This window comes from Canis lupus, chromosome 8, assembly GCF_011100685.1.
Source record: "Canis lupus familiaris isolate Mischka breed German Shepherd chromosome 8, alternate assembly UU_Cfam_GSD_1.0, whole genome shotgun sequence".
Taxonomy (NCBI): Eukaryota; Metazoa; Chordata; class Mammalia; order Carnivora; family Canidae; genus Canis; species Canis lupus.
The window spans coordinates 2,804,359-2,828,916 of record NC_049229.1 but is presented as its reverse complement, the minus strand read 5'-3'; the positions used below and the strand labels follow the sequence as shown (position 1 = coordinate 2,828,916).

The following is a 24,558-nucleotide window of genomic DNA, read 5'->3' as shown; positions in this document are numbered from 1 at the left end:
AGAACAGGGCATCTCACCAACTCAGAAGTATGTGGAAGAGGTGATGCCACACCAAATGGCACAGTTAATTTGCCTTTACTGCATCTTTCACATGACTGAACTATTATCAAATTAATGTAAGGTCTTCCCCATGCTCCTGTTTGTATCCTCCATATCTGGGCAATTTGTTTGGCTAATCAAAATTCAAGCTAAAGCCCAGGACCAGCTTTATGGGTGTGAAAGCTGTGCAGCTTCATAAGACCCCATGCTCAGCAGGCTCCATGCTCACTTGGTCTAATGCTCTGCTGCTGCTGTCTGGAAAGTCTCAATAAGTTTGATCAAGAGGTCCTGCATTTCCACTTTGCGGTGGGCCCTACCAATTTTGTAGACAGTCCTGCCACAGGCCTGTATCTCCTGGGAGCGCAGGGACTGAGCATTCTTCTCCATTGTTGATCACTCACCCCTGTTCAGAGTAACGAGACAGCAGAGATGCTTATCACCAGGGCATCCACTGAGACATTTTTACTCTCCCTCTGCTTCAGAGTACCTTCTGTTTCATATCACTCTCATCATCACAGGACAGTTATCTAAAGTCCTTACCATGCCTAACTTTGAAGAGGGGTTCTGACAGAACAGAAGCAAACTCCAATATTTGTTTTTATTGGGGAGATGTCTTCACAACAAGCCTTTTGTTGTCTAAATCAGGTCTCCTTCTTATCCTTTCCCCCCACCCCCCAAGCTCACCAGTCATCCACTGCCAAGGGCTCCTAGCAAGGCTATCAAGTGTGTCTCCACCTCTCCCTCCAGCAGGAACAGAAACAACAGCTGCTCCTAGACAGCTTTTCTCATGGAAGAAGCCTCAGAGAAGCCTCTGAGCCCAGAGGCACAGCAGACACTGTAGGTTTTGATGTTTATGCAACAATCTTTCCTGCTTTCATCTTGCCTGCCTGTAGTCTGTTCTCCACACAGCAGCCATACTGAGACTGTTAAATGCAAGTCTGAATTGTTCCTTTCTCAAAACTCTCCTGTAGCTCCTCATTGCACCCAGTGCTTGAACACGTTGGGCACTTCTGACTTAGAACTGGATTCTTTCCTCTGGAAAGTTCTTGCCCCAGTTATCCGTAAGGCTCCATCCCTTATCTTCTCTATGTGTTTGCTTCAGATGTTATCCTCTCAATAAGCCTACTTGGACCACCTTATTTACAATTATAAAGGGAACCGCCCTCCTGTACTTCCTTTTTCCTCCACCAAACTCCCTCTCCCCTTTACCTTGCTTGATGGTTGTCTTTACAGACTGGTCTTTTAATATAACTATATAACTTATTCTTTATGTTTAATGTACATTAGAATGAAATCTCCAGGGGCACCTGGGTAGCTCAGTCAGTTATGTGTCTGATTCTTTATTTCAACCCAACTCATGATCTCAGGGTCCACACTTAGCAAGGAGTCTGCTTGTCCCTCTCCCTCTGCTCCTATTCCCCCACTCTGCTCTTTCTCTACCACAAATAAATAAATAAAATCTAAAAAAAAAAAAGAATCAAATCTCCATAAATCTGATATCATTGAGTATATTTTGTTAGCAGAAATATCTTAAGTGCCTAGAAGAAAGCCTGGTATTGAATGGACATTCCATAAAACACTTGCTGAATACATTATTTAGTCTGAGAACAAACATACTTCCTATATGACAAAGGATCTGGGCATGTTGCTCCCATGGCCACACATATTTAATCTATGTTTATATCAACTCTGTGCCCGGCACTGTGCTTGCAGATTTCACAGATGGAGAGCAAAGGTAACTTATTCCCTGTGGGCTGGCTTTCCAAAGTGAAAGTTGGCTTCCTGAAGAGCTCCAGCCCAGTGCATAAGTCAATCGATTTTGGAAGAGTGTTGGGGTGATAAATCAGGGCTGAAGGCCAGTTTCCGTCACTTTCTTTTGCTGTAATTACATAGTTTGGAGCCCAGCCCCTATGCTGGGATAAGGCCTGGGGCTTCCTGATAAAGCAGCTTAAAATCTGCATGGCTCAAGACAAGATCTTGTTCTTAGAGTCTGGCCCTGCTAGAGTGCCATGTGTTGGCACCCCAGGATGTGTTATGTGTGTGTGTGTGTGTGGGGGGGGTGTTGCCCCTGGGGAACCACAGACCTGCTCCTTCTCATATCTTGGTGAATTTCCTTCAATAAACACTGTTCTAGAAGGTCTGGTATTTGTACCGTTTACTTGACATATATTCAACCTCATTTTAAATGTCATAAAAACTTTGGCAAGTGGTTATTATTTTGCCATATATTTTGATGAGAAAAATGAGGCTTAGGTATATTGTGTAATCTGCCTAGGGCATTGAGCTCATAGTAGAAGAGTCTGAATACCAACAAATTCCTTCTGACATCAAGTCTTGTGTTCATGCTATTGTATTATTAGAATCTCTAATTCTATATGCAGTCGGATAAGAATTTCAAATATCGTCTGACATAGCTTCCTTCTTTAAAATTCATTTTTTCCCCCTGTAACCCTTTTGCCATAAATTCTGGGGATGAATTTTATTGATCCAGGAAAAGGAGATTGCAAATGAATCCAATGAGACCAAAGATTCAAATTCTTGACTTTGGGTTTCAAAATAGACTTTTAAAGTCTTAAGAGGAGAAGATAACCTAAAAATGAAAGCACTTTTGAGTTGCAAAAGTCAGGCACTTGATAATTTTTCCTTTTGAAAATGTATATGTCAAGGGCAAAACCTGATGTTTCAGGGTTTTATTTTATTTTATTTTGTTTTATTTTATTTTATTTTTAATAAAGATGGGGAGAGAGAGGTGGGGGGGGGGGGGCGGAGGAATCGAGGGAGATAGAGAATCTTAAGCAGTCTCCACACCCAGCACAGCCCATACAGGGTTTGATCTCAACCCTGAGATCATAACCTGAGCCCAAATCAAGTCAGACACTTAACCGACTGAGCCACGCAGGTGGCCCTAGGGCAATTTTTATCATGAATCCTGAGTCTAAGACCCTAAACTAATAATATTGGTGATACACACACACACACACACACACACACACACACTCACACACGTGGCTATCCAATGCAAAGAGAACTTTTTCTGCTTTCTGTCTGGAATTATGAGAGGACCCAGCTCTGTAAAATGATACACTTCCAACACATTTCAGCCACAGTAGGGTAGAAATAGTACTATGGTCTATTTAAATACTGTTTCTCAAAAATATCTGAAAATATTTTGCTTGCCTGAGGGAGTTCATGGAAGGTAGCTGGGAATTGAGAACTTCTGTCCCAGCCAAGGGGACCTCATTAAGGAAGGTACATGGTGCACAGACCAAGTGAAAGATGTGGTTGAAACGCAGAGGATCAACAATTCCAGTAAGAAGGGAGTTGGGAGTCAAGATAGCTTGGAGAGATCGAACAGCTTGCACGATGAGTCTTAGAGAATTTCCTAGAAGTTGCCACGTGACATTTACACTTATATTTAACTTACCAGAAATTAGTTTATGGTCATGGCTAGCTTCAAGGAAATCTGAGTAAAGGCAGAATAAAGGAGGGAAAGAGAGCAGAATGGATATTGAGAGGGAAAAGAGCAGGCTGTATTTATTATACAGGGTGAAGAAGAAATAGGTGGTTTTCTGGGTATTATGCCAAACAAATTTTATGGATATAAGTCATAAACCATATTCACCAAAAACATGGAAATTCTATAAGTGAAACAAAAGCAATTTGCAAGAAGAAGTTGGTAAAATAAGTAGAAGATTTCAATAGCCCACTTTAGGAAAGTGACAGATTCAATAGACAACAAAACAAGGGCATAAAAAAATTTAATGATACGATAAAAAAAGTTGAGTACATGCATATATAAATTCATAGTTTTCAAATAAAATTAATTATAGTTATGTACTTGGCCTCAAAGTAAACTTAACATGTTTTGAAAAGTAGAGCTTTGGGATGCCTGGGTGGCTCAGCGGTTGGGGATCTGCCTTTGGCTCAGGGCGTGACCCTTGAGTCCTGGGATCGAGTCCCACATCAAGCTCCCTACATGGGGCCTGCTTCTCCCTCTGCCTGTGTCTCTCTGTCTCTCTGTATCTCTCATGAATAAATAAATAAAACCTTAAAAAAAAGAAAAGTAGAGCTTTTATAGGCATATTCTGTGATCATAATCCAATTAACATAAAAATATAAAAAGCTAAAAAATTGTTAACTCTTGGAATGAAGAAATGAATTTCTGGATAAACCTTGGAGCAGAGTTAAAATTAAAATTAACCAAGGATGCCAAAAACAAAGAAAAAGAATAGTTCACATCAAAACCTATGAGACAGAGTGGAAGAATATAAGACATAAATAGTATAATTGGGAAAAGTTTTTCCTTTCCTAATCCTTATAATAAGCAGACTTGGTTGGTAACTGGTGCATCCAATGAGGATAAACCTCTAAGTGTTTTATAGATCCTGTTAGTAAAAGCTCTGGGCATTGGCAGAAATGGCTGGAAGCTGGGACTAGCATCACCAGAAACCTTTATGGAGATCCCTCCAGGGTGAACATACTTAGTTAATATGTGTTGATGATAATATTTTCTCTGATAATATTTTCTTATTACACTATCATACTCTTAAAATCAACTGGTTCAGTTTTGAACACCTGGATTTGTATCTTTTAGGATAATGTGTAATGATATATTTTTAGTGAAACTAAGTGATATGAGGAAAAGAAAAGAAAAATCTGTGTATTAATAGTTGTGAGGGGTCAGTAAGGGTGGTGAGAAGAACCTGGTTTTTATGTTTTAAATTTCAAATTGATAGCTATCTTTAAAATTTCTGAGTCATATTCATCTGTTTGGGGGTTTGCTTATATTTTTGGCTCAAAAGTTAATTTCAGAATCTGATTCCTCTATGCTAAGGAAGAGATTTAAGGATTCAAGTGAATATTTGTTCCTTCAGTAAACTCAATTGGATTGAGGAAGAATCTTTTTTTTTCCCCCTGTCATGAAAGGTTTCCTTGTGAAACTGTTTTCAACATCAAAATCAACATGTAGTGACATGATGCCAAGTGTTACAGAAAGATTATAGGACTCTGACATAAAACAATTGTCCCAAACAGGAAACAGCAAATGTTGGAGAGGATGTGGAGAAGGGGAACTCTCTTGCACTGTTTTTGGGAATGTGAACTGGTGCAGCCACTCTGGAAAACTGTGTGGAGGTTCCTCAAAGAGTTAAAAATAGATCTGCCCTACGACCCAGCAATTGCACTGCTGGGGATTTACCCCACAGATACAGATGCAATGAAATGCCGGGACACCTGCACCCCGATGTTTCTAGCAGCAATGGCCACAATAGCCAAACTGTGGAAGGAGCCTCGGTGTCCATCGAAAGATGAATGGATCAAGAAGATGTGGTTTATGTATACAATGGAATATTCCTCAGCCATTAGAAATGACAAATACCCACCATTAGCTTCAACGTGGATGGAACTGGAGGGTATTATGCTGAGTGAAGTAAGTCAGTCAGAGAAGGACAAATATTATATGGTTTCACTCATACAGGGAATATAAGAAATAGTGAAAGGGATCATAGGGGAAAGAAGAGAAAATGAGTGGGACATATCAGAGAGGATGACAAAACATGAGAGACTCCTAACTCTGGGAAACGAACAAGGGGTAGAAGAAGGGGAGGTGGGCAGTGGGATGGGGTGACTGGGTGATGGGTACTGAGGGGGACACTTGACGGGATGAGCACTGGATGTCATACTATATGTTGGCAAATCGAACTCCAATAAAAAATATACAACTCCCCCGAAAACCCCCCCAAACCCCCACAATTGTCTCATTACATAATGGTGCAGAGAGTGGGTTCATAAATGCAGAATGAAAGTTTTCTGACAAGAAGTCACTAATAAGGAAGCTCACTTTTGTAGCAATTCAGGAAACTTGAAATTCAAGTTCAATACATTATGAATATTTATACAAACAAGGTCAAGGTTCTCTCAGCCTAATCTGTAAGAATGGAGCCTCTGCTTGACTTAGAGGAAGATGGAAATAAGTCTGTTCTTCAAGTCAAATTTCATTTTTGTCTAAATATGGAAGTTATTATAGTCAGGGCTCTAGGTTCTGAATGGTGTGAGGAGCTTTTGATCTGTACACTGCTGGAGCTGACCTTTCTTAACCTGCCAGCAAGTTACTGTGGATGCCGATTAGCTTGTGAAGGTCCTGAGGTTATTTGGAGAAATATGATTTTTCTTTTTGTTTTGCTTTTTATTATTTATTTTTAAAAAGATTTTATGTATTCATGAGAGACACAGACAGAGAGAGAGGCAGAGACACAGGTAAAGAGAGAAGCAAGCAGGCTCTTTGCAAGGAGCCCGATGTGGGACTCGATCCCATGACTGGGATCATGCCCTGAGCCAAAGGCAGATGTTCAACCACTGAGCCACTCAGGCATCCCTCATTTCATTTTTTTTTAAATGTGCTGTTGCTTAAGATATTTCAAATACTGAAATGTTAAGGTCAGCTTTTACATTGTACTGTTATTTCTGGAATATTTTCACTCAAAACCTGGACTGAATCAAGATTATTATTGTTCTAGGAGTTTTGGAGGAAAATCTGCTGAAATTGGTATCTGAGGGTACTGATTAAACCTTGTTCATATCTTTGGTAGGCCAGGGAAACTTGTATTTGATTATTTATATATAGAACTTATTTTTAAAAAAGATTTTACTTATTTATTTTAGCGAGAGAAAGAAAGAATCTTTAGTAGACTCCATGCTGAGTGCAGAGCCCAGTGTGGGGCTTGATCTCATGACCCTGAGATCCTGATGAGCTGAAACCAAGAATCTGACACTCAACCAAGTGAGCCACCAGGGGCCCCTAAAGCTCATATTTATAGGATGATTTTCCTGACAGTGAAATTTATTCTTATCTAAACAGAAAAGGGCAAAGTTTAAGTAGATTTTACAATTTAGCAAAATAAAAATGAATAAAAATGGAGGGGAAAGGAGAGGAAACTGGCAGATAATAAGAAAACATATGTTCTTTGGATTGGCAAGTATATACTCAGTTTCGAGGCAATCCAGGTAAGAACCAAAAATTCGATTTTTCCAAGATTCCACCCTGCAACTCCTTTAGGAGGCATTGTATGCAGTAGGGAGCTTAGGACCATATGAAAATGGGTCACAATTGCTAGTGATTGAGTGGCAAAGAAACAGTCAAATTTCAATAGGATGTTTTAAGCTCGATTTTGTTGACTGGTACCTGCAGGGAACATCTTATTTTTCCAGTCACTCCTGGGACTGAAAAACTTCAGTTATTGCCCCATCCTATATATGTGGAAACAGTGGAGGACAGAAAACGATACATGCTCCGTTCAGAGTCAGTCACTGCTGTTGATTATGAAAAACTCCACCAGACTTCCTCAGCTTCAGCTGGTCTGAGGTGAGACCCCCACCATGATCACGGCGTTTATACACCTTCTGTTCTCCATTCCCCACCCCTTCCCAAATTAAAAAGGTGAAAAGTTATTGAAAATATGATTTGCTTTAATAAGAGAAGCTTCATTATGGATGACTCTCTTACTCAATTTCTTCCTTTAAAAAGTTACCAAATTAGGGGCCTGTAGGTCACTTGACTGAGTTAAGCATCTGCCTTCGGCTCAGGTCATGATCTCAGGGTCCTGGGATCGAGCCCCACAATGGGCTCTCTGCTCAGTGGGGAGACTGCTTCTCCCTCTATCCCTCTACCTCTACTCCTGCTCTCTCTCTTTTCTCTCAAATAAATAAATGAATAAATAAATAAATCTTAAAAAAAAGCTACCATTTGCTGTTATAGTTCTCTCTTGACTTTATTTCACAGAAGTTTATTTAAAATGCTGCTGGAGTAGTTTTGGCAGATAATAGTTTTCTTCTGTTTCCTGTTGCATGTTTACTTTTGCTCCAGTAGCCACAGTGACAAATGCACGATAAGTGATTTGTGCATCAATCTCTGACTTTATTCCTTTTCTCACAGCATCTATAAGATTCTTGAGCTGAATCTGAGCAGACCCCTGTATCTTTGCAATTCCCAGCACAATTGAAGCCACTGTGTTACTCCTGGGGCTTTGATTTTATGAATTTGGATGATCAAGGAATTTTTTTAGTCAAAAGTTTCTTCTCTTATAGCATATTTTCTCCTATTCTCCCAGTCAATAAGCTGGGTCTCCTGCTCAGAATTTATTTATCAAATGGGGTCTGTCATTCACATGCAAAAAATGTGTACTTTTGCCATAAAGTTCCAATGAGAAAACAGGAAAAAGAATAGAAAAAAGGAAGCGTTGATGCCTTTGGACCAAGCAGTCCTGCTGTGCTGTCTTAAAATTTTTATTCAAGGACTGTATCTTCAAAGCCAACGTGCAATATAAATAAACCTATGTTTTTATATGTGTGGCCATACATTGCTCCTTATACATCCCTGAATGATGAAAATGGATCTCAGGTTACAGATACAAACACTTTTGCATATGCAATGACCAAGAAGTAACATCCCTGACCTTTCATGGCCCGTGAGGATTTTACTGACATTCATGTGTCATGGGATCTATCGTTCTACATAGTGGAGGAATCTGATTTGAGCTCAGGTTTTAGATACTAACTACCCCAGCCCATTAACAAGCATTACCCAACAGAGAAGAGGGGGACAGAAAAACCACCAGGCCCAGGACACAGACTCTGCTGGCAGAGGAAGGTGCAGAGCTGGGGAACAGCTCCACTGTTCCTGGATGGTGAGAAAGGCAGGTATGGACATTTTGCAGAATAATTAAAGGGAAGCAAATCCTCTACGACAATAAAGAATTGATATTATGACTTAGAGAATGAGTACAAATAAACATTCTGAAACATCATAAAGGTCCTTAGACCAGGGGGTGACCTCTCATTGCAAACTGTTTTGGAACAAGAGTATTATAAGTAGAGGCCCAATGGGACCTCGGGAAAAAATAAACCTAGGTTATATCAAAGTAGATACTACTTTCTTTCCCAATAAATTAATGGTATTTTCACCAATCCCTTAGCAGGGAGATTAGAACTTAATGTGTAATTTTATGTCATTGAATTAAATTGTGCTCAGTTCATTTCACAAAAGCATATAGTAGGGCAGCTACCAGTAATAATGATTGAGTTAGTTCTAGCATCCCTTAGAAAAGGAAGTATTGATACTATGGAATCATTATGGGTGGCCCTCTGAGAAAACTGGCATAGGTCACCTTAGAGAATCTCACTTGGAGGATAAATCACCCCCGAGTCACTGAGGGTAGCCTTATTTGGAGAGGGACTGCAGAACCCTCAGGGGTTATTAAGAGTATCCTTCCTTAAGAGGGTCAGCGCATAACCCTACAGTCAGTCTAGAGAAAATGAGTGTGATCAGACCGATAGGGGCTAAGACATGTAAAACAAAAGGTATTTATCACTTAGCTATGGTTCTGGAAGACGGAAAAGAGGATGTTGTGTAGACCACTATATGAATGCCAGGATTACTCTGAACTCAGCATTCTTTGGTTTTCCAGGGGTTTGGGTGATGGCTATGTGCCTATAGGATGAGTGCAGAGCTCTGGAGCCAAAGCATGAGGCCTCCCTTGGCCAAGCTGACACTGATGGAGTGGGGTTGCCCTTCAAGGGTTGCATCAGCAGAGGTCCAGCATTCCCTGTCAGACTGTGGGGAAACTGGGTGGGTGCAGGGCCACTGCATGGGTGTGGAAGTGGGACTAGACTTTTCTGCACTGCCCAAGTCTGTCCATTTTGACAGATCACAGGTGGGCATGGGGAAAGCCTCAAGGGGAAGATAATGAATGTGCTCCTTATTTGGCAGGTTGTGCCTCTAACGATTAGTTGGAAAAATAAAAGAGACCTGAGAGTATTTGTACCCTGGATATGTAGACTACATATGTGTATAGTATTTTCATTTAATAGCGTGGGGTCCGCTTTTTCCAATTAGCCTTATTTTAAGGTCCTACAATAAGAATTTCTCCACATATTGGGGTAAATAAATATCTGAATCACATGGATATTACCTGACAACTGTAGTCAGTGCTTTGGGAGGAAAAACTAGATAAGGACCTTTTTATAGTCTCTTATAAACATTTATTTATTTTCTCTGTCCATTGGTAAATGCTACATATTACTTGCATATCTAAAACAAATAATGGATCCATATTTCATAGGAATTATATGTGACAGTTGCATAATGTGAAATCATTCTGTCTGGAAGGCTAATGGATTTTGACCATGAGACCATAAAGGATGAGACCTCATGTTCTCAAAAGAGACACATTTAGGGGTTTTTTCCTCCCCGTTTTCTTTTAAAGAAAATTTCCACAGTAAAGAAATTAAAAGTGAAAATTGCCATCTTTTCTCATTCATTCTAGAATTTCCTTTCAGGAAGAGATAGAGTGACTGTAAGTAAGCCTCATAACGTGGTCCTTGCAGCAGAGATTGGCCAGAGCTCAGCTCAGATTTTTTTTTTATAAATTTATTTTTTATTGGTGTTCAATTTACCAACATACAGAATAACACTCAGTGCTCATCCCGTCAAGTGTCCCCCTCGGTGCCCGTCACCCAGTCACCCCCACCCCCCGCCCTCCTCCCCTTCCACCACCCCTAGTTCGTTTCCCAGAGTTAGGAGTCTTTATGTTCTGTCTCCCTTTCTGATATTTCCCATACATTTCTTCTCCCTTCCCTTCTATTCCCTTTCATTATTATTTATATTCCCCAAATGAATGAGAACATACACTGTCCTCCGACTGACTTACTTCACTCAGCATAATACCCTCCAGTTCCATCCACGTTGAAGCAAATGGTGGGTATTTGTCGTTTCTAATGGCTGAGGAATATTCCATTGTATACATAAACCACATCTTCTTTATCCATTCATCTTTCGATGGACACCGAGGCTCCTTCCACAGTTTGGCTATTGTGGACATTGCTGCTAGAAACATCGGGGTGCAGGTGTCCCGGCGTTTCATTGCATCTGTATCTGTGGGGTAAATCCCCAGCAGCGCAATTGCTGGGTCGTAGGGCAGGTTTATTTTTAACTCTTTGAGGAACCTCCACACAGTTTTCCAGAGTGGCTGCACCAGTTCACATTCCCACCAACAGTGTAAGAGGGTTCCCTTTTCTCAGCATCCTCTCCAACATTTGTGGTTTCCTGTCTTGTTAATTTTCCCCATTCTCACTTGTGAGGTGGTATCTCATTGTGGTTTTGATTTGTATTCCCCTGAAGGCCAGTGATGCGGAGCATTTTCTCATGCCATCACAGCCTCTTCAAGTCCTCAAATACCTCTTATACAAGTTGTGGGAAAAAGACAACATATGATAATAATAATAACTAGTATATATTGAGCTGTGCTATATTCCAAACACTGTGCTAAGTGAGTGAACAATCTCATTTACTCCTCAGAACATCTATATTTTACTGAAGAGGAAATCAGGATTTACAGGAGGTAAATGTTAAGCTTAAGATCATGCAGCTGGTGTGGTGATGGAGTGGGATTCCAACCTAATTGTATAGCTACTGAGCTAATGTCTAGTCTTGTGTCTTTCTGTGTTACAGGTTTCTGTTTAGGATTTGAGGGCAGTGATTTTTCACCCAGTACTCTCACGGTAGTCAGTGTGGGACAGCTTCATACATATACTTTCCCTATCTTTAAAAATCTTGAATTCAATCCTCTACTGTCTCAGGCAAGTTCCCACTGAAATTTCCTTTCCTGCATAAACTCTCTATTAACTACTAGAGCCATTCAATACTGATTTTCTTCTTGAGGAGGACACTCGAGGAGGAAATAAAAAACATTAGAAGAAATCAACACATTATAGTCAAAGGTATAGACCAAGCATCGATCAAGTGGGATAATGGGATAAATTATAGGATGAGAGTATTAAGTAATTTCACAAGATCTAGTCTTGGTCTTAATGGAGTTGTAAGTCAGGAAGATTAAAATAACATGCATAGAACAAAAGTTAAAAGTGGAAGGGATGAATCTTTTGCAGGGTTGGGAGGGATATAGGCTCTATATAAATTCAAAAAAGAGGCAGAGATTATAGAAGGCTGCAGGACTTTGGTGCAGCCATTTTGGAGGAGTTGAGACTGGAAGAACACATGTTTGACACAGAGAGACAGGGGCATGGTAGGGAACGTAGGGAGGAAGGAGTGAGAAAGTGACAAGAATGGTCTAACCAGAAAACAGAGGCTGGGAAGTAACCTCTGGAATGTAAGTGGTCTGGTAAAATGAGGAGCGAGTGATGGAGGTCACTGAAAGCCAGTCAAAGGGGCTTATGTTTGTGTACAAAATAGGAACCATTATTAGATTTTGAGTAGTGAAGTGATATAATGAAAATATATCTTTAAAAGAAGGGTGTGGCCATGGTACAGAGGGTGGTTGGGAGTTGGCAGGCTGGGGCAAAGGGCAAGAAAGTCTTCAATAATGGAGAACGTTCCTTTCAACTTGGCCAGAGGAATTCTGTGTGCAGTAATTGTGTGCTGAGAGTGTGGAGAAAATAGAAGAGGTGGAATTCAAGATTTTCCCCTTATGATTCAATGCAATTCTAAACTTTGGAATTAGAAAATAATGTAAATTTTTAGAAAGTTAGAAGGTCAAATGAAAAAGTAGTTATATATTTCTGAAACTTATTCATTTCATCAAGATCAAGATCTATTTACACAAAATACTGATCATTTAAAAAATTCCTTCCTGATATGGTGTTATATCACCTTTCCCATTCTTAATGTGTATTTGTGTTTTCTCTCTTTTTTTTTCAGATTTTTCTAGAACTCTTGACTTAATAAATTTTAATTTTTGTTTTTGCTTTTCAGCTAATTCCTACTTTTTTAAAAAAAATATTTATTTATTTTTATTTATGATAGACACAGAGAGAAAGAGAGAGGCAGAGACACAGGAGGAGGGAGAAGCAGGCTCCATGCCAAGAGCCCGACGCAGGACTCGATCCCGGGACTCCAGGATCACGCCCTGGGCCAAAGGCAGGCGCCAAACCGCTGAGCCACCCAGGATCCCACTAATTCCTACTTTTATTATTAGACTTTTTCCTTCTTCATTTTGGCTTATTTTGCTTATTATCTTTTTTAAATTTCCTGAATTGAAAGTTTGGCTCCTTTATTTGACTGATAATTAATAAATGTATTCAAGGCCGCACATTTTCTTATGGGTTTTGCTTTGAATAAATCCACAGATTTTTATATGTAGTGTTATCATTAGTGTTAATTTTTAATGACCTGCAGTTTTAACTTTTAGTTCTTTGAACTGAAAATTATTTAGAATATCATAAGTAGCTAATTCCCTTCCAAATCATTTATTGACTACCTTTTAATTATTAATTTCTGGCTTTATTGCATTGTTTTCAGAGGATGTAGCTTTTATGAATCTTTCTTATTGCTTCTTTGAGTCATAATACATGCTCATGCTTTGGTAAATATTCCATAGCTATGTATATATATAAAACAAAGTTATTTTTCATCTCCCTCTATCTCTTCCTCCTCTGAGAAATAGATATTAAAATATCACATTCTTAGCATCTTGTCGAGTTATTCTCATATTTCCAACAAATTTTGCTTTATAGTTTTCTGATGCAATCTTGTTTTTGAATAAAAGTGGACTCATTCATTAATTCATCCATCCATTATGAATTTAACAAACCACTATTGAGAATCTTCCAGATCCCAAATGGAACTCTTACGCTATGACAATGAACAAGACAGACTCTAAACCTGATTTGTGGAATGTGGAATGGTCTCCTAGAGAAGGTGACATGAACATACTCAGTGACTGCCACCAAGCATAGAGGAAATGTGAAGAGGAAGAAGTACAGGGTGCTGTAGGAAGTTTAGCAGGTGGTTATACCTGAATTAGGGGCTAGGAAAGACCTTCCTGAAGAAGCAACATTTAAGTCAAGATGGGCACATTTTAGGATCTAAAAGCAGACTGCGTCAGTCAGGGTTCTAGCAGTAAACTCATACACACAAACATTGCAAAATTTGAGGAAAGTTTAATGAGGCGCTTGTTGATGCATTATCTACAGGTCAGCCACCTACAGCACAGAGCAGGGTGCAGAAGGATGGAGAGAGGGCCTGGAAGGCGAACAGGAGACATAAACTACACAGTTCAATGTGGGGGAAGCTGAGAGGTGAGAGAAGAGGTCAGAGAAGTAAGCCCAGGACAAGGAAGAAGGTTTGTGAGCTGTGGTGATGATTTTAGAATTTGTCCTGTGCAAAATGGGAAGTCATTGGTTAATTTTTTTAGCATGAGTGAAATGATCACATTTGCGTGTTTATACAATAATTGGCTATAGTGAAGAAAATATCTTGGATCGAATGATGATTTCCTTCACTGTGATGGGGACTCTGGAGGTGGAGGACTTATGGTGGTGAGATGAGCTCAATTTGGAGCCTATTGGAGTTGAAGCATCTAGATGTGTCTGTACTGAGAAGTAAGGGTCTTGGCTACAGACCCCAATTTGTTGGTACAGACCAGTTAATAGGTGTTTAGGATTTAAGAGTTGATGAGATGGTTTAGAATCATGTGTAGTGTAGGGGCAGTACATTTTTCTTTCTAGGTTCTTTGGCTGGCCTAACCATTAAATAGATATAAGACAGATTAACAGGAGAAAGGCAAATTTAATTTAGAGTGAATGAGAGCCTCAAAGATGGGAGACTCAAGGACAAGTCAAGCAGTTGAGGCTTATGTGCCATCTTGAGCTAAGAAAAGGAATAGGGGCTCAGAACTTTAACAAGGAGAAGGGGCATTCGCAGGATGATACGAGGAACAGATGTTTGGAAATTAGATGTTTGCCCTCTCATAAAAATGGGTTTTTCAGATAAAAAGTTGTCTCTGGTAATTCGTCTCCTTTTGTGCCAGACCCCCTATCTAAATTCTTTTAGGTAGTTTAAGGAGAAGGTAAAAGTTTTTCTTAAGTTTGCTGGATCTTAATTGACTTCAGCTCAAAATAATCCATATGCTAAAGCTGCACATTTTGAGGTGACATATTTTGCTCCCTCCCCTTTAGTAATGGGATTAGGAACCCCAGAATTCAAGAAATAGGTAGAGCTTGAAGCTACAGCCTTCAAAGGAAGAAGAAAGTAGGGATGGCTAGAAGGTAGGAGAAAAATCTGGAGAATTTTGAGAAGTCATGCTTTTGAATTATTTCATTACAAGTGTACTCCTCACATGTTTTAGCTGAGTCAGGGTGAGCTTCTGTATTCAGGATATCAGGATAACATTAGTGAGGTCATTTCAAGTAAGAGAGAACTTCACGATGACATTTGATAGACTTTCTTCATCTCCAGGGGTAACTCTGGCCTAGAATTCTGAAACCCTTTAAGGAAGGTATGGATTTGAGTTTTCTTCTTACAAAATCCTCATGTCTGCAGATTCTGCTTTTGTGAAGCTGGTGTTCAAAACCAGAATGTGCCATGTGGTTGTAGAGAAAGGTACAGTCTGTGGGACTTGACTCTCTTACTGTAAATGAATCATTTACTTTCGTTAATCTTCATTGCTAAATTCAGACTATTGAAAAATAATTAGGAATGTTTCAAGACATTTGATCCATTGGATTTCCTCTGACAAAAAAATCTTTAAATGTCAGGATATCAAATTAAAATTTTTTTTTTCAAATTAAAATTTTTAAAAAAGACTATCTACCTTCCTGTCCAATCTAGATGTATATGGAATCAAGATTTTATAGTTTAGGTATTAGGAAGTAATTAACTGATTCAGAGCCAGAATGGCCTTAAATGTGCTAAAAAATAATGAGACTGTGTCCAAGTTTTATTGAAGTTCTTGGTGAGAGAACATTAAAAATAAAAATAGCTGATTCCATGAGAACTTACAGGGAAAAAGATATAAATGTAAAGATAGCAAAATAAAGGATTGGTAGAGTTAATACAAGAATTTGAAGTTAATTTTTTTCCAGGCTATGAATTTATAACATCTCTTCTATTTCTGTAGGTTAACATCCAATACACAGGAGTATACACCATATGAGACTTTCTCAGTTATGGATTGCTAGGTAAATATGCTGTGACAACAAAGTTCCATTCCCCAAGAGTGTCGGCTAAGTTCTTACCGGAAAATGCTCTTGCATGATAGAGAAAAAAACATCTAGCAATCATCATTTTTCCCCCAAGATTGGGACAACTTCCTCTTTCACAATGTTATTAATGAATGACCATGGCATTTAAAACCGCCTTTTCTAAGATAAAGATACATCGTGTGTTTTGTTTGGAGGAGGCAAATTATGCTCAGAGACTGATTTATCTTTGCCAGCGATGTATTTAATGCAGATCCGCTGTGGGAATTTCACAAGCCAATAGCATGCAGGAAAATATCTCCTAATAAGCCAATAAAGAAATAATATACTCCAAACCAGTGATCGATCACACTATTGTTCCAGGCAAGGGGAGATGAAAGGAATAAAGTCCCTATTTAGTTGAGTGTACCTTTGTAGGAGTTGGTACTTGAGAGAGATGGCTCAGTCAACCGAGAGCTGATGTCCAGCTGAAAGCCCCAAAGTAGAAGTCCCATGTTGCTGCAGTATGTTGCTAGGGAAGAATGGAGTTGGTGTTGAGAGGCAAGATAATCTTCTTCCTGGGGCCACTGTCTGGCTTTCTCCCCTGCTGGTAAATGAGTGTTTACCTTGGCAGAAGCTAATTGCCCCAAGATTTTCAGAGATCTCTTTAGATCAGCAAAGTCCTCTTGCCCAGACCAAACACTCTGAGACTCCTCACAAACTCTTGTAATTATAGTCTAAATAACTATAATTGACAGTTACTTCTTCATATGTTTTTATTGGTAAGACCTCTGTGGGGTCCCTCAGTAGCCGAGCTACTGAGTTCTTACTGGTGATAACAGATAAAATGACAACATCCTGACACAACTCACTTCATTCTTATATCAAAACAACTTTACTTCTAAAAACAAGTTCATTTTTTGGTCTTTGTCATAAACTAGTGGAGTAAAACCACTTTATTTAAGTCATAAACAAGTGGCTTTGAAATCATATCCAACTAGTATACGACAGTGGGCAAAATATAAGAGCTCAATCTCCACTGTTTTCTGACTCATCAGTAGCTATTCTTCCAGTCCAGAAATGTCAAACAGATTTTAGGAAATTTATCAGGTTTATTGAAACTTAGGAATCTTTCCTTCAAATGATTGCAGATTTTCCCTAAACCTCATTACTGAATGAAGTCTGAGAATGATTCAGTAATGTTTAGAGCAGTCTAATGCAGTGATCTTCATACTACAGCACAGATTTTAAGGGAATCAATTTCTAGATCCTCGACTTCCCTATGTATACTTTCTTAAAAATGATCTTCCTGAGAACTTGACTGTGGCTCTCATTTCACAACTCTGCTTCTCCAACTTGGCACAAGAAGGAATCTTTTGTTGCAGCCTTGTTATGCAGTTTGAAAGCCTCCACAGCATTAAGGAAAGGGGTACTTTTTTCTTGTGTAGGGGAAACCTCCTTCAATCAAATAATTATAGATCCCTATCATTATATTAAGAAATGCATTTCCAAAGAAGTTTTTGTCTTTTATGTTTAAAATCTTTTTAAAATTGTAGTATATTTAAGTGTATCGAATGTGCATTATCAGTCATTGTATTTACAATTCAACCTGGAAAAAAATAATGGAGTATTATAGTCAGAGGAAATTAAAACAAAAATTTCAATCTCATACATGTTTTTGTTGTAGAAATTTTGAGTCAATAAGACTTTTAATGAAAAATAAGTTATATTCAATCTGCAGAAGTTGAATGGAAATAGGATTTTGAGTAAAGAAAGGAGCAACATAAAATCTTCAATTGTTAATGAAGAGTTTGTTCATAAATTTTAATTGGATGTTTATGGGTAGCAAGTCACTTTAGTATTAAGATTTCATCACATATATTTAAAAACTATTATATGATTTTATTTGAAAGTGTCAATATTTATAATACAGTGGAATTTATAACCTCCAGGGCTACTTAAAGATTTAAAATAATGATAAAAAATTTTAGAAGTGATCTTAAAAATGTATGATTGCATAGTTTCCCAAAGTTTAACTCCCATTATCTAATGTGCTGGTTGGCCTACAAACACGAACATGCTTTGATGTTCAATGTATAGAATTACTGTCCATGTATACGTATATGTGTAATCCACTGGTCGGTCGATCCTTAAATTTATATCTTTTACAGACTGGTGGAAAATATCACTGAAATTCATGCAACTTCTTGAATGTTTCACTTTAAATGTGAATCTGAATGAAATAAGACAGAACAACAGACTTTTAGATCTGACAGCACTCACCCTTCTCAATTTGCAGACGTTCTGTGCAATAAATTATCAAGCTGTCATTCTGAGATACTGTCTCCACAGTATCTAAGGTTATCTGCCTTAGCCTCCCCACTTAGCAGAAAGTGTTTCCTCCTGTAGAGAGACTGAAACATCCATTTAAAATTACTGACTCCTGGTGGTGGGAATAAAGTGGCCAAAGAGAATGGTAAACCTAAGAACAACAGCCCAAGTTTAGGGGAGAGTGCATTAAAACTCCATGTTGCCAGTTTTTGCTTACCACCAAAGTAGGCTACATACAAGTGGTAGTGAAGCACATTAGTAAGAAGCAAAATATCCATTGGGATTAACTAATGCAGTCTCCATAACTAAAGATTCTACTCTGACTACGTTCTTAAGCAAAGACTAAGATAATAATAGGCACATGTTACATTTGTGATTTATAATAAGAAATATATATTTGGTCTTTATCTCCATTTTTTTTTTTTTGGCACAGAGCACCTAAAACTCTTGGAATTTCATTTGGTGAAAGGGAAAGAGATATCTTTTGTTATATTAATGAGGCAACTTTGGGGAAGCACCTAAGGAAGAGGGGTGGTGGTGGTGGAGCCAACCATAGGATTAGAGAGTTGGACCATTCTTTCTTTCCTTTTTTTTTCTTTTTAAAGGTTTTATTTATTTATTCATGAGAGACAGAGAGAGAGGCAGAGACACAGGCAGAGGGAGAAGCAGGCTCCATGCAGGAAGCCCAATGTGGGACTTGATCCCAGGACTCCAGGATCATGCTCTGGGCTGTTGGGAAGCACTCAACTGCTGAGCCACCCAGGCATCCCAAGGGTTGGACCTTTCAATGCAAAGAGTAAATGCCCAGCATAGTAAGGGGTCCCCACCAGGACTCTGTTCTAACACTATGATGGTCTCCTCCCAACCTATGTCCATTCTGATATTCAGACTAAATCCAAATAGGTTGTTAAATATTAGACTAATAGTTTTTAATATCATCCCCGCCTAGAAGGAAACACTGATGTGGGAAACAAAGTCAGAAGAAAAATTATCAAATTTCCTTACTTCTTACAGCCCATTGACAAGTTCTTGAAACAGGCAGAGAGGGATCCCTGGGTGGCGCAGCGGTTTAGCACCTGCTTTTGGCCCAGGGCGCGATCCTGGAGACCCAGGATCCAGTCCCACGTCGGGCTCCCGGTGCATGGAGCCTGCTTCTCCCTCTGCCTGTGTCTCTGCCTCTCTCTCTCTCTCTCTCTCTGTGACTATTATAAATAAATAAAAATTAAAAAAAGTTTATTAAAAAAAAAAAAGAAAGAAACAGGCAGAGTGACATTCCTCTAGGGACTTAGTTACCTCAACGTTAATACTTTGCTAAGGGCAAAAGGCAATCTTAGCCCAACCTCCAGGATTCTGTAAGTGTATTTTAACATATAAAATTTCCTTTGGAAACTTCCTTTATTTCTACTCCCCAAAATACATGTTGGCAATCATCCCCAAGCATATGACCAACCAATGACCTTTTCTTAACAATAGCTAGCTCCCTCAGGGTCTGGGAAACCTTGCTTCTGAAATACCTGGGAAGCTTATGCTATCCCTAACCCAGCTTGAAAGTATATAATGGGCTACTCCTCATGACCCCAGTGCAGCTCCTTCTGCCCACAGGTCCTGTCCCCGTGCTTTAATAAAACCACCTTTTTGCACCAAAGACATCTCAAGAATTCTTTCTTGGCCATCGGGTTCAAACCCTAACATCCTTCCTACATCAGACACAATATATATGATATCATAGTATAGCAATTAGTCTACTAGGTGAGAAGAACCTGATGCAGGCTAATGAAAAAACACGAAGAAAAGATTTTTAAAGTTTGAATTACGGATATTGAGATAGGGAGACTATCCTGAAACATCTGAGTGAGCCCAATGTAATCACAAGGGTCTTTGTAAAAGGGAAGCAGGAGTGCTGGCTTTGAAGACAGAAGTCAGTCATGAGCCAGGAGTGTGGTAGCCTCTGGAAGTGAGAAAAGGCTCAAGGTTTTACCTCTCTTCCCTCACCTCCCTCTGAGACTCCAGAAGGAATGCAGCCTCACCAACACCTTGATTTTAGGTCGGTGTGACTTCTGACCTACAGAAATAATATAATAAATTTCTATTGGTTAAGCCACTAAATTTGTGGTTATTTGTTTTAGCAGTAGTAGGAAATGAATACAGCAGGTTATAAATCTGAGGCTGCTGTGGCTGTTCCTGCCATCACATGGCCAGAGCCCATTTCAGAACAAAGCCAAAATAAAGAAGAGACCAGTGAGAGACAAGTTATGGGTGATGTAATTTGAGCATTTGGATCCAGACTTCTTGAAGAAGTAAGTAGTCAAAAAAAAAAAAAAAAAAAAAGTAAGTAGTCATCTCAGGTTTTTCAATTTTTTAGCCAACACATTTTTTTTTTTTTCGTTTCAGTTATTTTTGACCCTGGGCTCTTTCTTACTTATGTACAGATGTATGTACAAATATTTTTCTTTAATACCTAAATATTACTTACAATAGCCCTGGTTTGGTAACAATATACTTATGCTCACCCGCAAAAGTGACTGACTGAGTAAACTAAGGAGTATCCAAAAGATGTAAAATTTTATAGCCACGGGAACTCATGCAATGGAAAAACTGTCTGTTTATGTGCGAAAGTATTTAGAATATATTAATTTTTTACTAGAGGAAAAAATCGAAAAAGAGCGTTCACAGCAACATTCAATCATATGAAAACAGTTTCAAAAGTTACAAAAAAAGGGTTTTCCTGTGATAATTGGGAAAGGTTAAAGAAATTGTATTAGCTGCATTCCTCACTGAATGACACAATATGACACTTGGAACACTTACTAATACCTATGCCGAAAACTGTGTTTTAAATTTAATATGTGGGTGTTATTCTATATGTTGGCAAATTGAACACCAATAAAAAATAAATTTATAAAATAAAAAAATAAAAATAAATAAATTTAATATGCTATTGCAAAATACATTGGAGAGGTTTAAAATATTGAAAATTCCCGAACAAAATAATTATAAAGTAATATTAAAGCACAAATTCTCTATGTAAAAACACAATAATAGTAATATTGTTAATTCTACTTTCAGCTTCACTAGCAAAGGTAAATGAAATTAGATAAAAAAAATGAAATCAGATCATATGCAATTACAACCTAGAAAAAGTGAGAACAGGTTACAAGTGTATGCACATTAAAGCACTATTATGGATCTTTCTTCTTTCTTTCTTTCTTTCTTTCTTTCTTTCTTTCTTTCTTTCTTTCTTTCTTTCTTTCTTTTTCTTTCTCATAATACATCTATGTATCTATCAAATTAATAAGATTGAGAGGCTATAGCATTTGCCACTCTGGGGAGGCAGAGGGTCCTGTGATTTATGAACCATACACACAAGGTGTTATTCTAGGCAAGTTAGCTTCTTTGAAGTTTAATTTCTTCATACAAAATAGGGTTATCAATAATTACTACAGCATAGATTTATTGAAACTACTAACTGAAATAATCCATATTCTGGTGACACCTGGGTGGCTCAGCGGTTGAGTGTCTGCCTTTGGCTCGACATGATCCCGGAGTTCTGGGATTGAGTCCCGCATCGGGCTCCCTGCATGGAGCCTGACTCTCCCTCTACCTGTGTCTCTCCCTCTTTCTCTGTGTCTCTCATAAATAAATAAATAAAATCTTTTAAAAAATCCATATTCTTCACCTATCAGAATTTGGGGCACTTATATGTATGCAGTAAGTATTAGCTACTACTTTTATTATTAATATAATATTGTCATTACTATTAATTTTCTGTATACTATGTGGTCTATTTCCTTTAGTTAGCTCAGATCAACTTTTGTTTGATCATGTTTAATGAGGAAAATGCCATCAATTAATTAGTTTCACTCAGAATAACTTAAAAATCATATTTATGAATGAAGGAATGTTGTAGGTACTGTTGCCTTTGAAATGAATAAAACTCAGTCTCTGATAGCTAAAGCTTGCACGCTAGTGGGGATACAGTAAGAAATACATGTAAGTCCCATAAAGTTTTAGATTTTCTGCATTAGAAATAGACTTAGGGTAAAAACCCTAAGGTACAAAAGAGAAAATGATCAGTGCTACCTGGGCAAGATGGGGACAAGGGCTTGGAGAAGTTTGGGACACTTGAGAGCATCTTGAAATATAGTGATGTGGCTGAGTGGGGAAGGGCATTCCATATTGAGGGGCCTGTGTCCACAAAAGCACAGAGGCAAGAAGCAATTGCAGGTGCTAAGGGTAGCAACTATCAAGGCTGATGGCTAAACTGGGGATGAATTAACCCCGTTAGTCAGTAATTGTTTTTTTAAGATTTTAATTTTAGATAATCTCTATACCCAATGTGGGGCTTGAACGTATTCAGAGATCAAGGGTCGCGTGCTCTACCGACTGAGCCAGCCAAGCACCCCGGTAGTTCTTGACCCTGTACCCCATAGACATGGTAAGTGCTGGGGATATAGTGGTGGTCTCTGGTGTGATGGCACTTACCTGCTGACTGGTCACAGGCTCCTTCTGTGGGAAATGGGGCTTTATTGAAGGGGCAAGGTACATGATGTGATTCCTGTTGCAGGAAAGTCATCTTGGTGGCTGTGTGAAGCAACGTGTTAAGGGCGGTACATCTGAAGATGGAGACTGGCTAGAAGACATTAATTAATTCATCTGAGAGGAGTTCTGTGACGGCTCTACCAGTAAGGTTGGGAAGAAGAAGCAACCTTTGACAGAAAACGTGACCACTAGCCTGAGTCTGTAAGTAATGATGACTACATGGACCTGAGGACTATGGGAGAGGGTCAAACTTGAAGGGCCCAGAGTTATGTGATTTGTATGAGAAGTGATATGTCCACTGAGTTTCCAGACAGTGGAGACCCCAGTGTGTGAGCCGGGGCTGAGTTGTGGTGTTCTGAGAGATAAGGCCAGAAGAACTGTGATTACTGTGAGTGGTCAGAATGGATGGAATTTGGGGCACATGGGAAGCATGATTTGCCCTCGGGCTCCAGCATGTGAAACTAAAGGGGAGGTGTTCCAGACAACTCCAAGTTGTTCCATAGGACTATGAGTGGGACCCTTTGCTATGGGGCCCTGGCCTAAGGCAGCCAGTAGAGATCTTCTTGAAGAAGACTGTAGAGAGATGAATGGATAAAGAAGATGTGGTTTATATATACACTGGAATATTCCTCAGCCATTAGAAACGACAAATACCCACCATTTGCTTCGACGTGGATGGAACTGGAGGGTATTATGCTGAGTGAAATCAGTCAATCGGAGAAGGACAAACATTATATGGTCTCATTCATTTGGGGAATATAAAAAATAGTGAAAGGGAATAAAGGGGAAAGGGGAAAAAATAAGTGGGAAATATCAGAAAGGGAGACAGAACATGAAAGACTCCTAACTCTGGGAAATGAACTAGGGGTGGTGGAAGGGGAGGTGGGTGGGGGGGTGGGGGTGACTGGGTGGCGGGCACTGAGGTGGGCACTTGATGGGATGAGCACTGGGTGTTATTCTGTATGTTGACAAATGGAACACCAATAAAAATAAATTTATTAAAAAAAAAGAAAAAAAAAGACTATAGAGAAGGCACAAGAAATCCCAGAACATATCACCAGCTCTGGCTCCAGTTTCAGTCTGGGTACTGAGTCCCTCATGCAAGGACTGATAACTAAGGGGTGACAAGGTGTTCCTGTGAACGTTTGGTGTTGGTTGTTATTCAACAATCTGATTTTGGCTCCCCTTGGCCTCTCCCAGCTCCAGTAACTTCTGCTACTCCTTCTAAACTAAACGCACCTTTGCCCTTAGCTTCGGAACCCACTTAGTGGACTGAATGATTTCAGCCATGGAGTATCTTATCCAACTCTCTTCCACTCACTTGAGGTGGGCAGATGGAATTAAATACTCTGCAAGGGGTTTTAACAGTAAACATTATATATTGAGTTGGAATCATGGACATAAAAAGAAAAGTTGGCATTACTATTTCCATCACACTGCTTTTTTTTTCTTTAGCATAAGCAAGATGGACTCTTCTCCAGGTCCAGACACCCCCACATCTCAGAGCACATGGATTGGTGACTCTGGTGATTTTAGACTGGGTCTTCTGAATGGTCCACTTCCTCCCATGTTGCCTCATCAGAAGTGGTGATAGCATTACCAAAAGTTAGTCTTTTTTTCTCATTTTCTTAAGCATCTGCTGTTTAGTGTTAGCAGCATGTGAAATTCTATTTGACACAT

At 39.1% G+C, this 24,558-nt stretch overlaps 1 protein-coding gene and 1 long non-coding RNA gene across 5 annotated transcripts in view; one reads left to right on the top strand and one right to left on the bottom strand.

Moving 5' to 3' along the window:
• Positions 1–24,558, bottom strand: part of LOC607937 (T cell receptor alpha variable 9-2) — a 544,059-nt gene that overhangs the window by 246,731 nt on the left and 272,770 nt on the right. The window lies entirely within an intron of this gene.
• LOC119872810 lies at positions 13,704–23,073 on the top strand. Its single transcript, XR_005363036.1, has 4 exons — positions 13,704–13,834; positions 14,023–14,171; positions 15,948–16,008; positions 22,904–23,073. It is a non-coding gene; the product is annotated as an uncharacterized LOC119872810 (long non-coding RNA).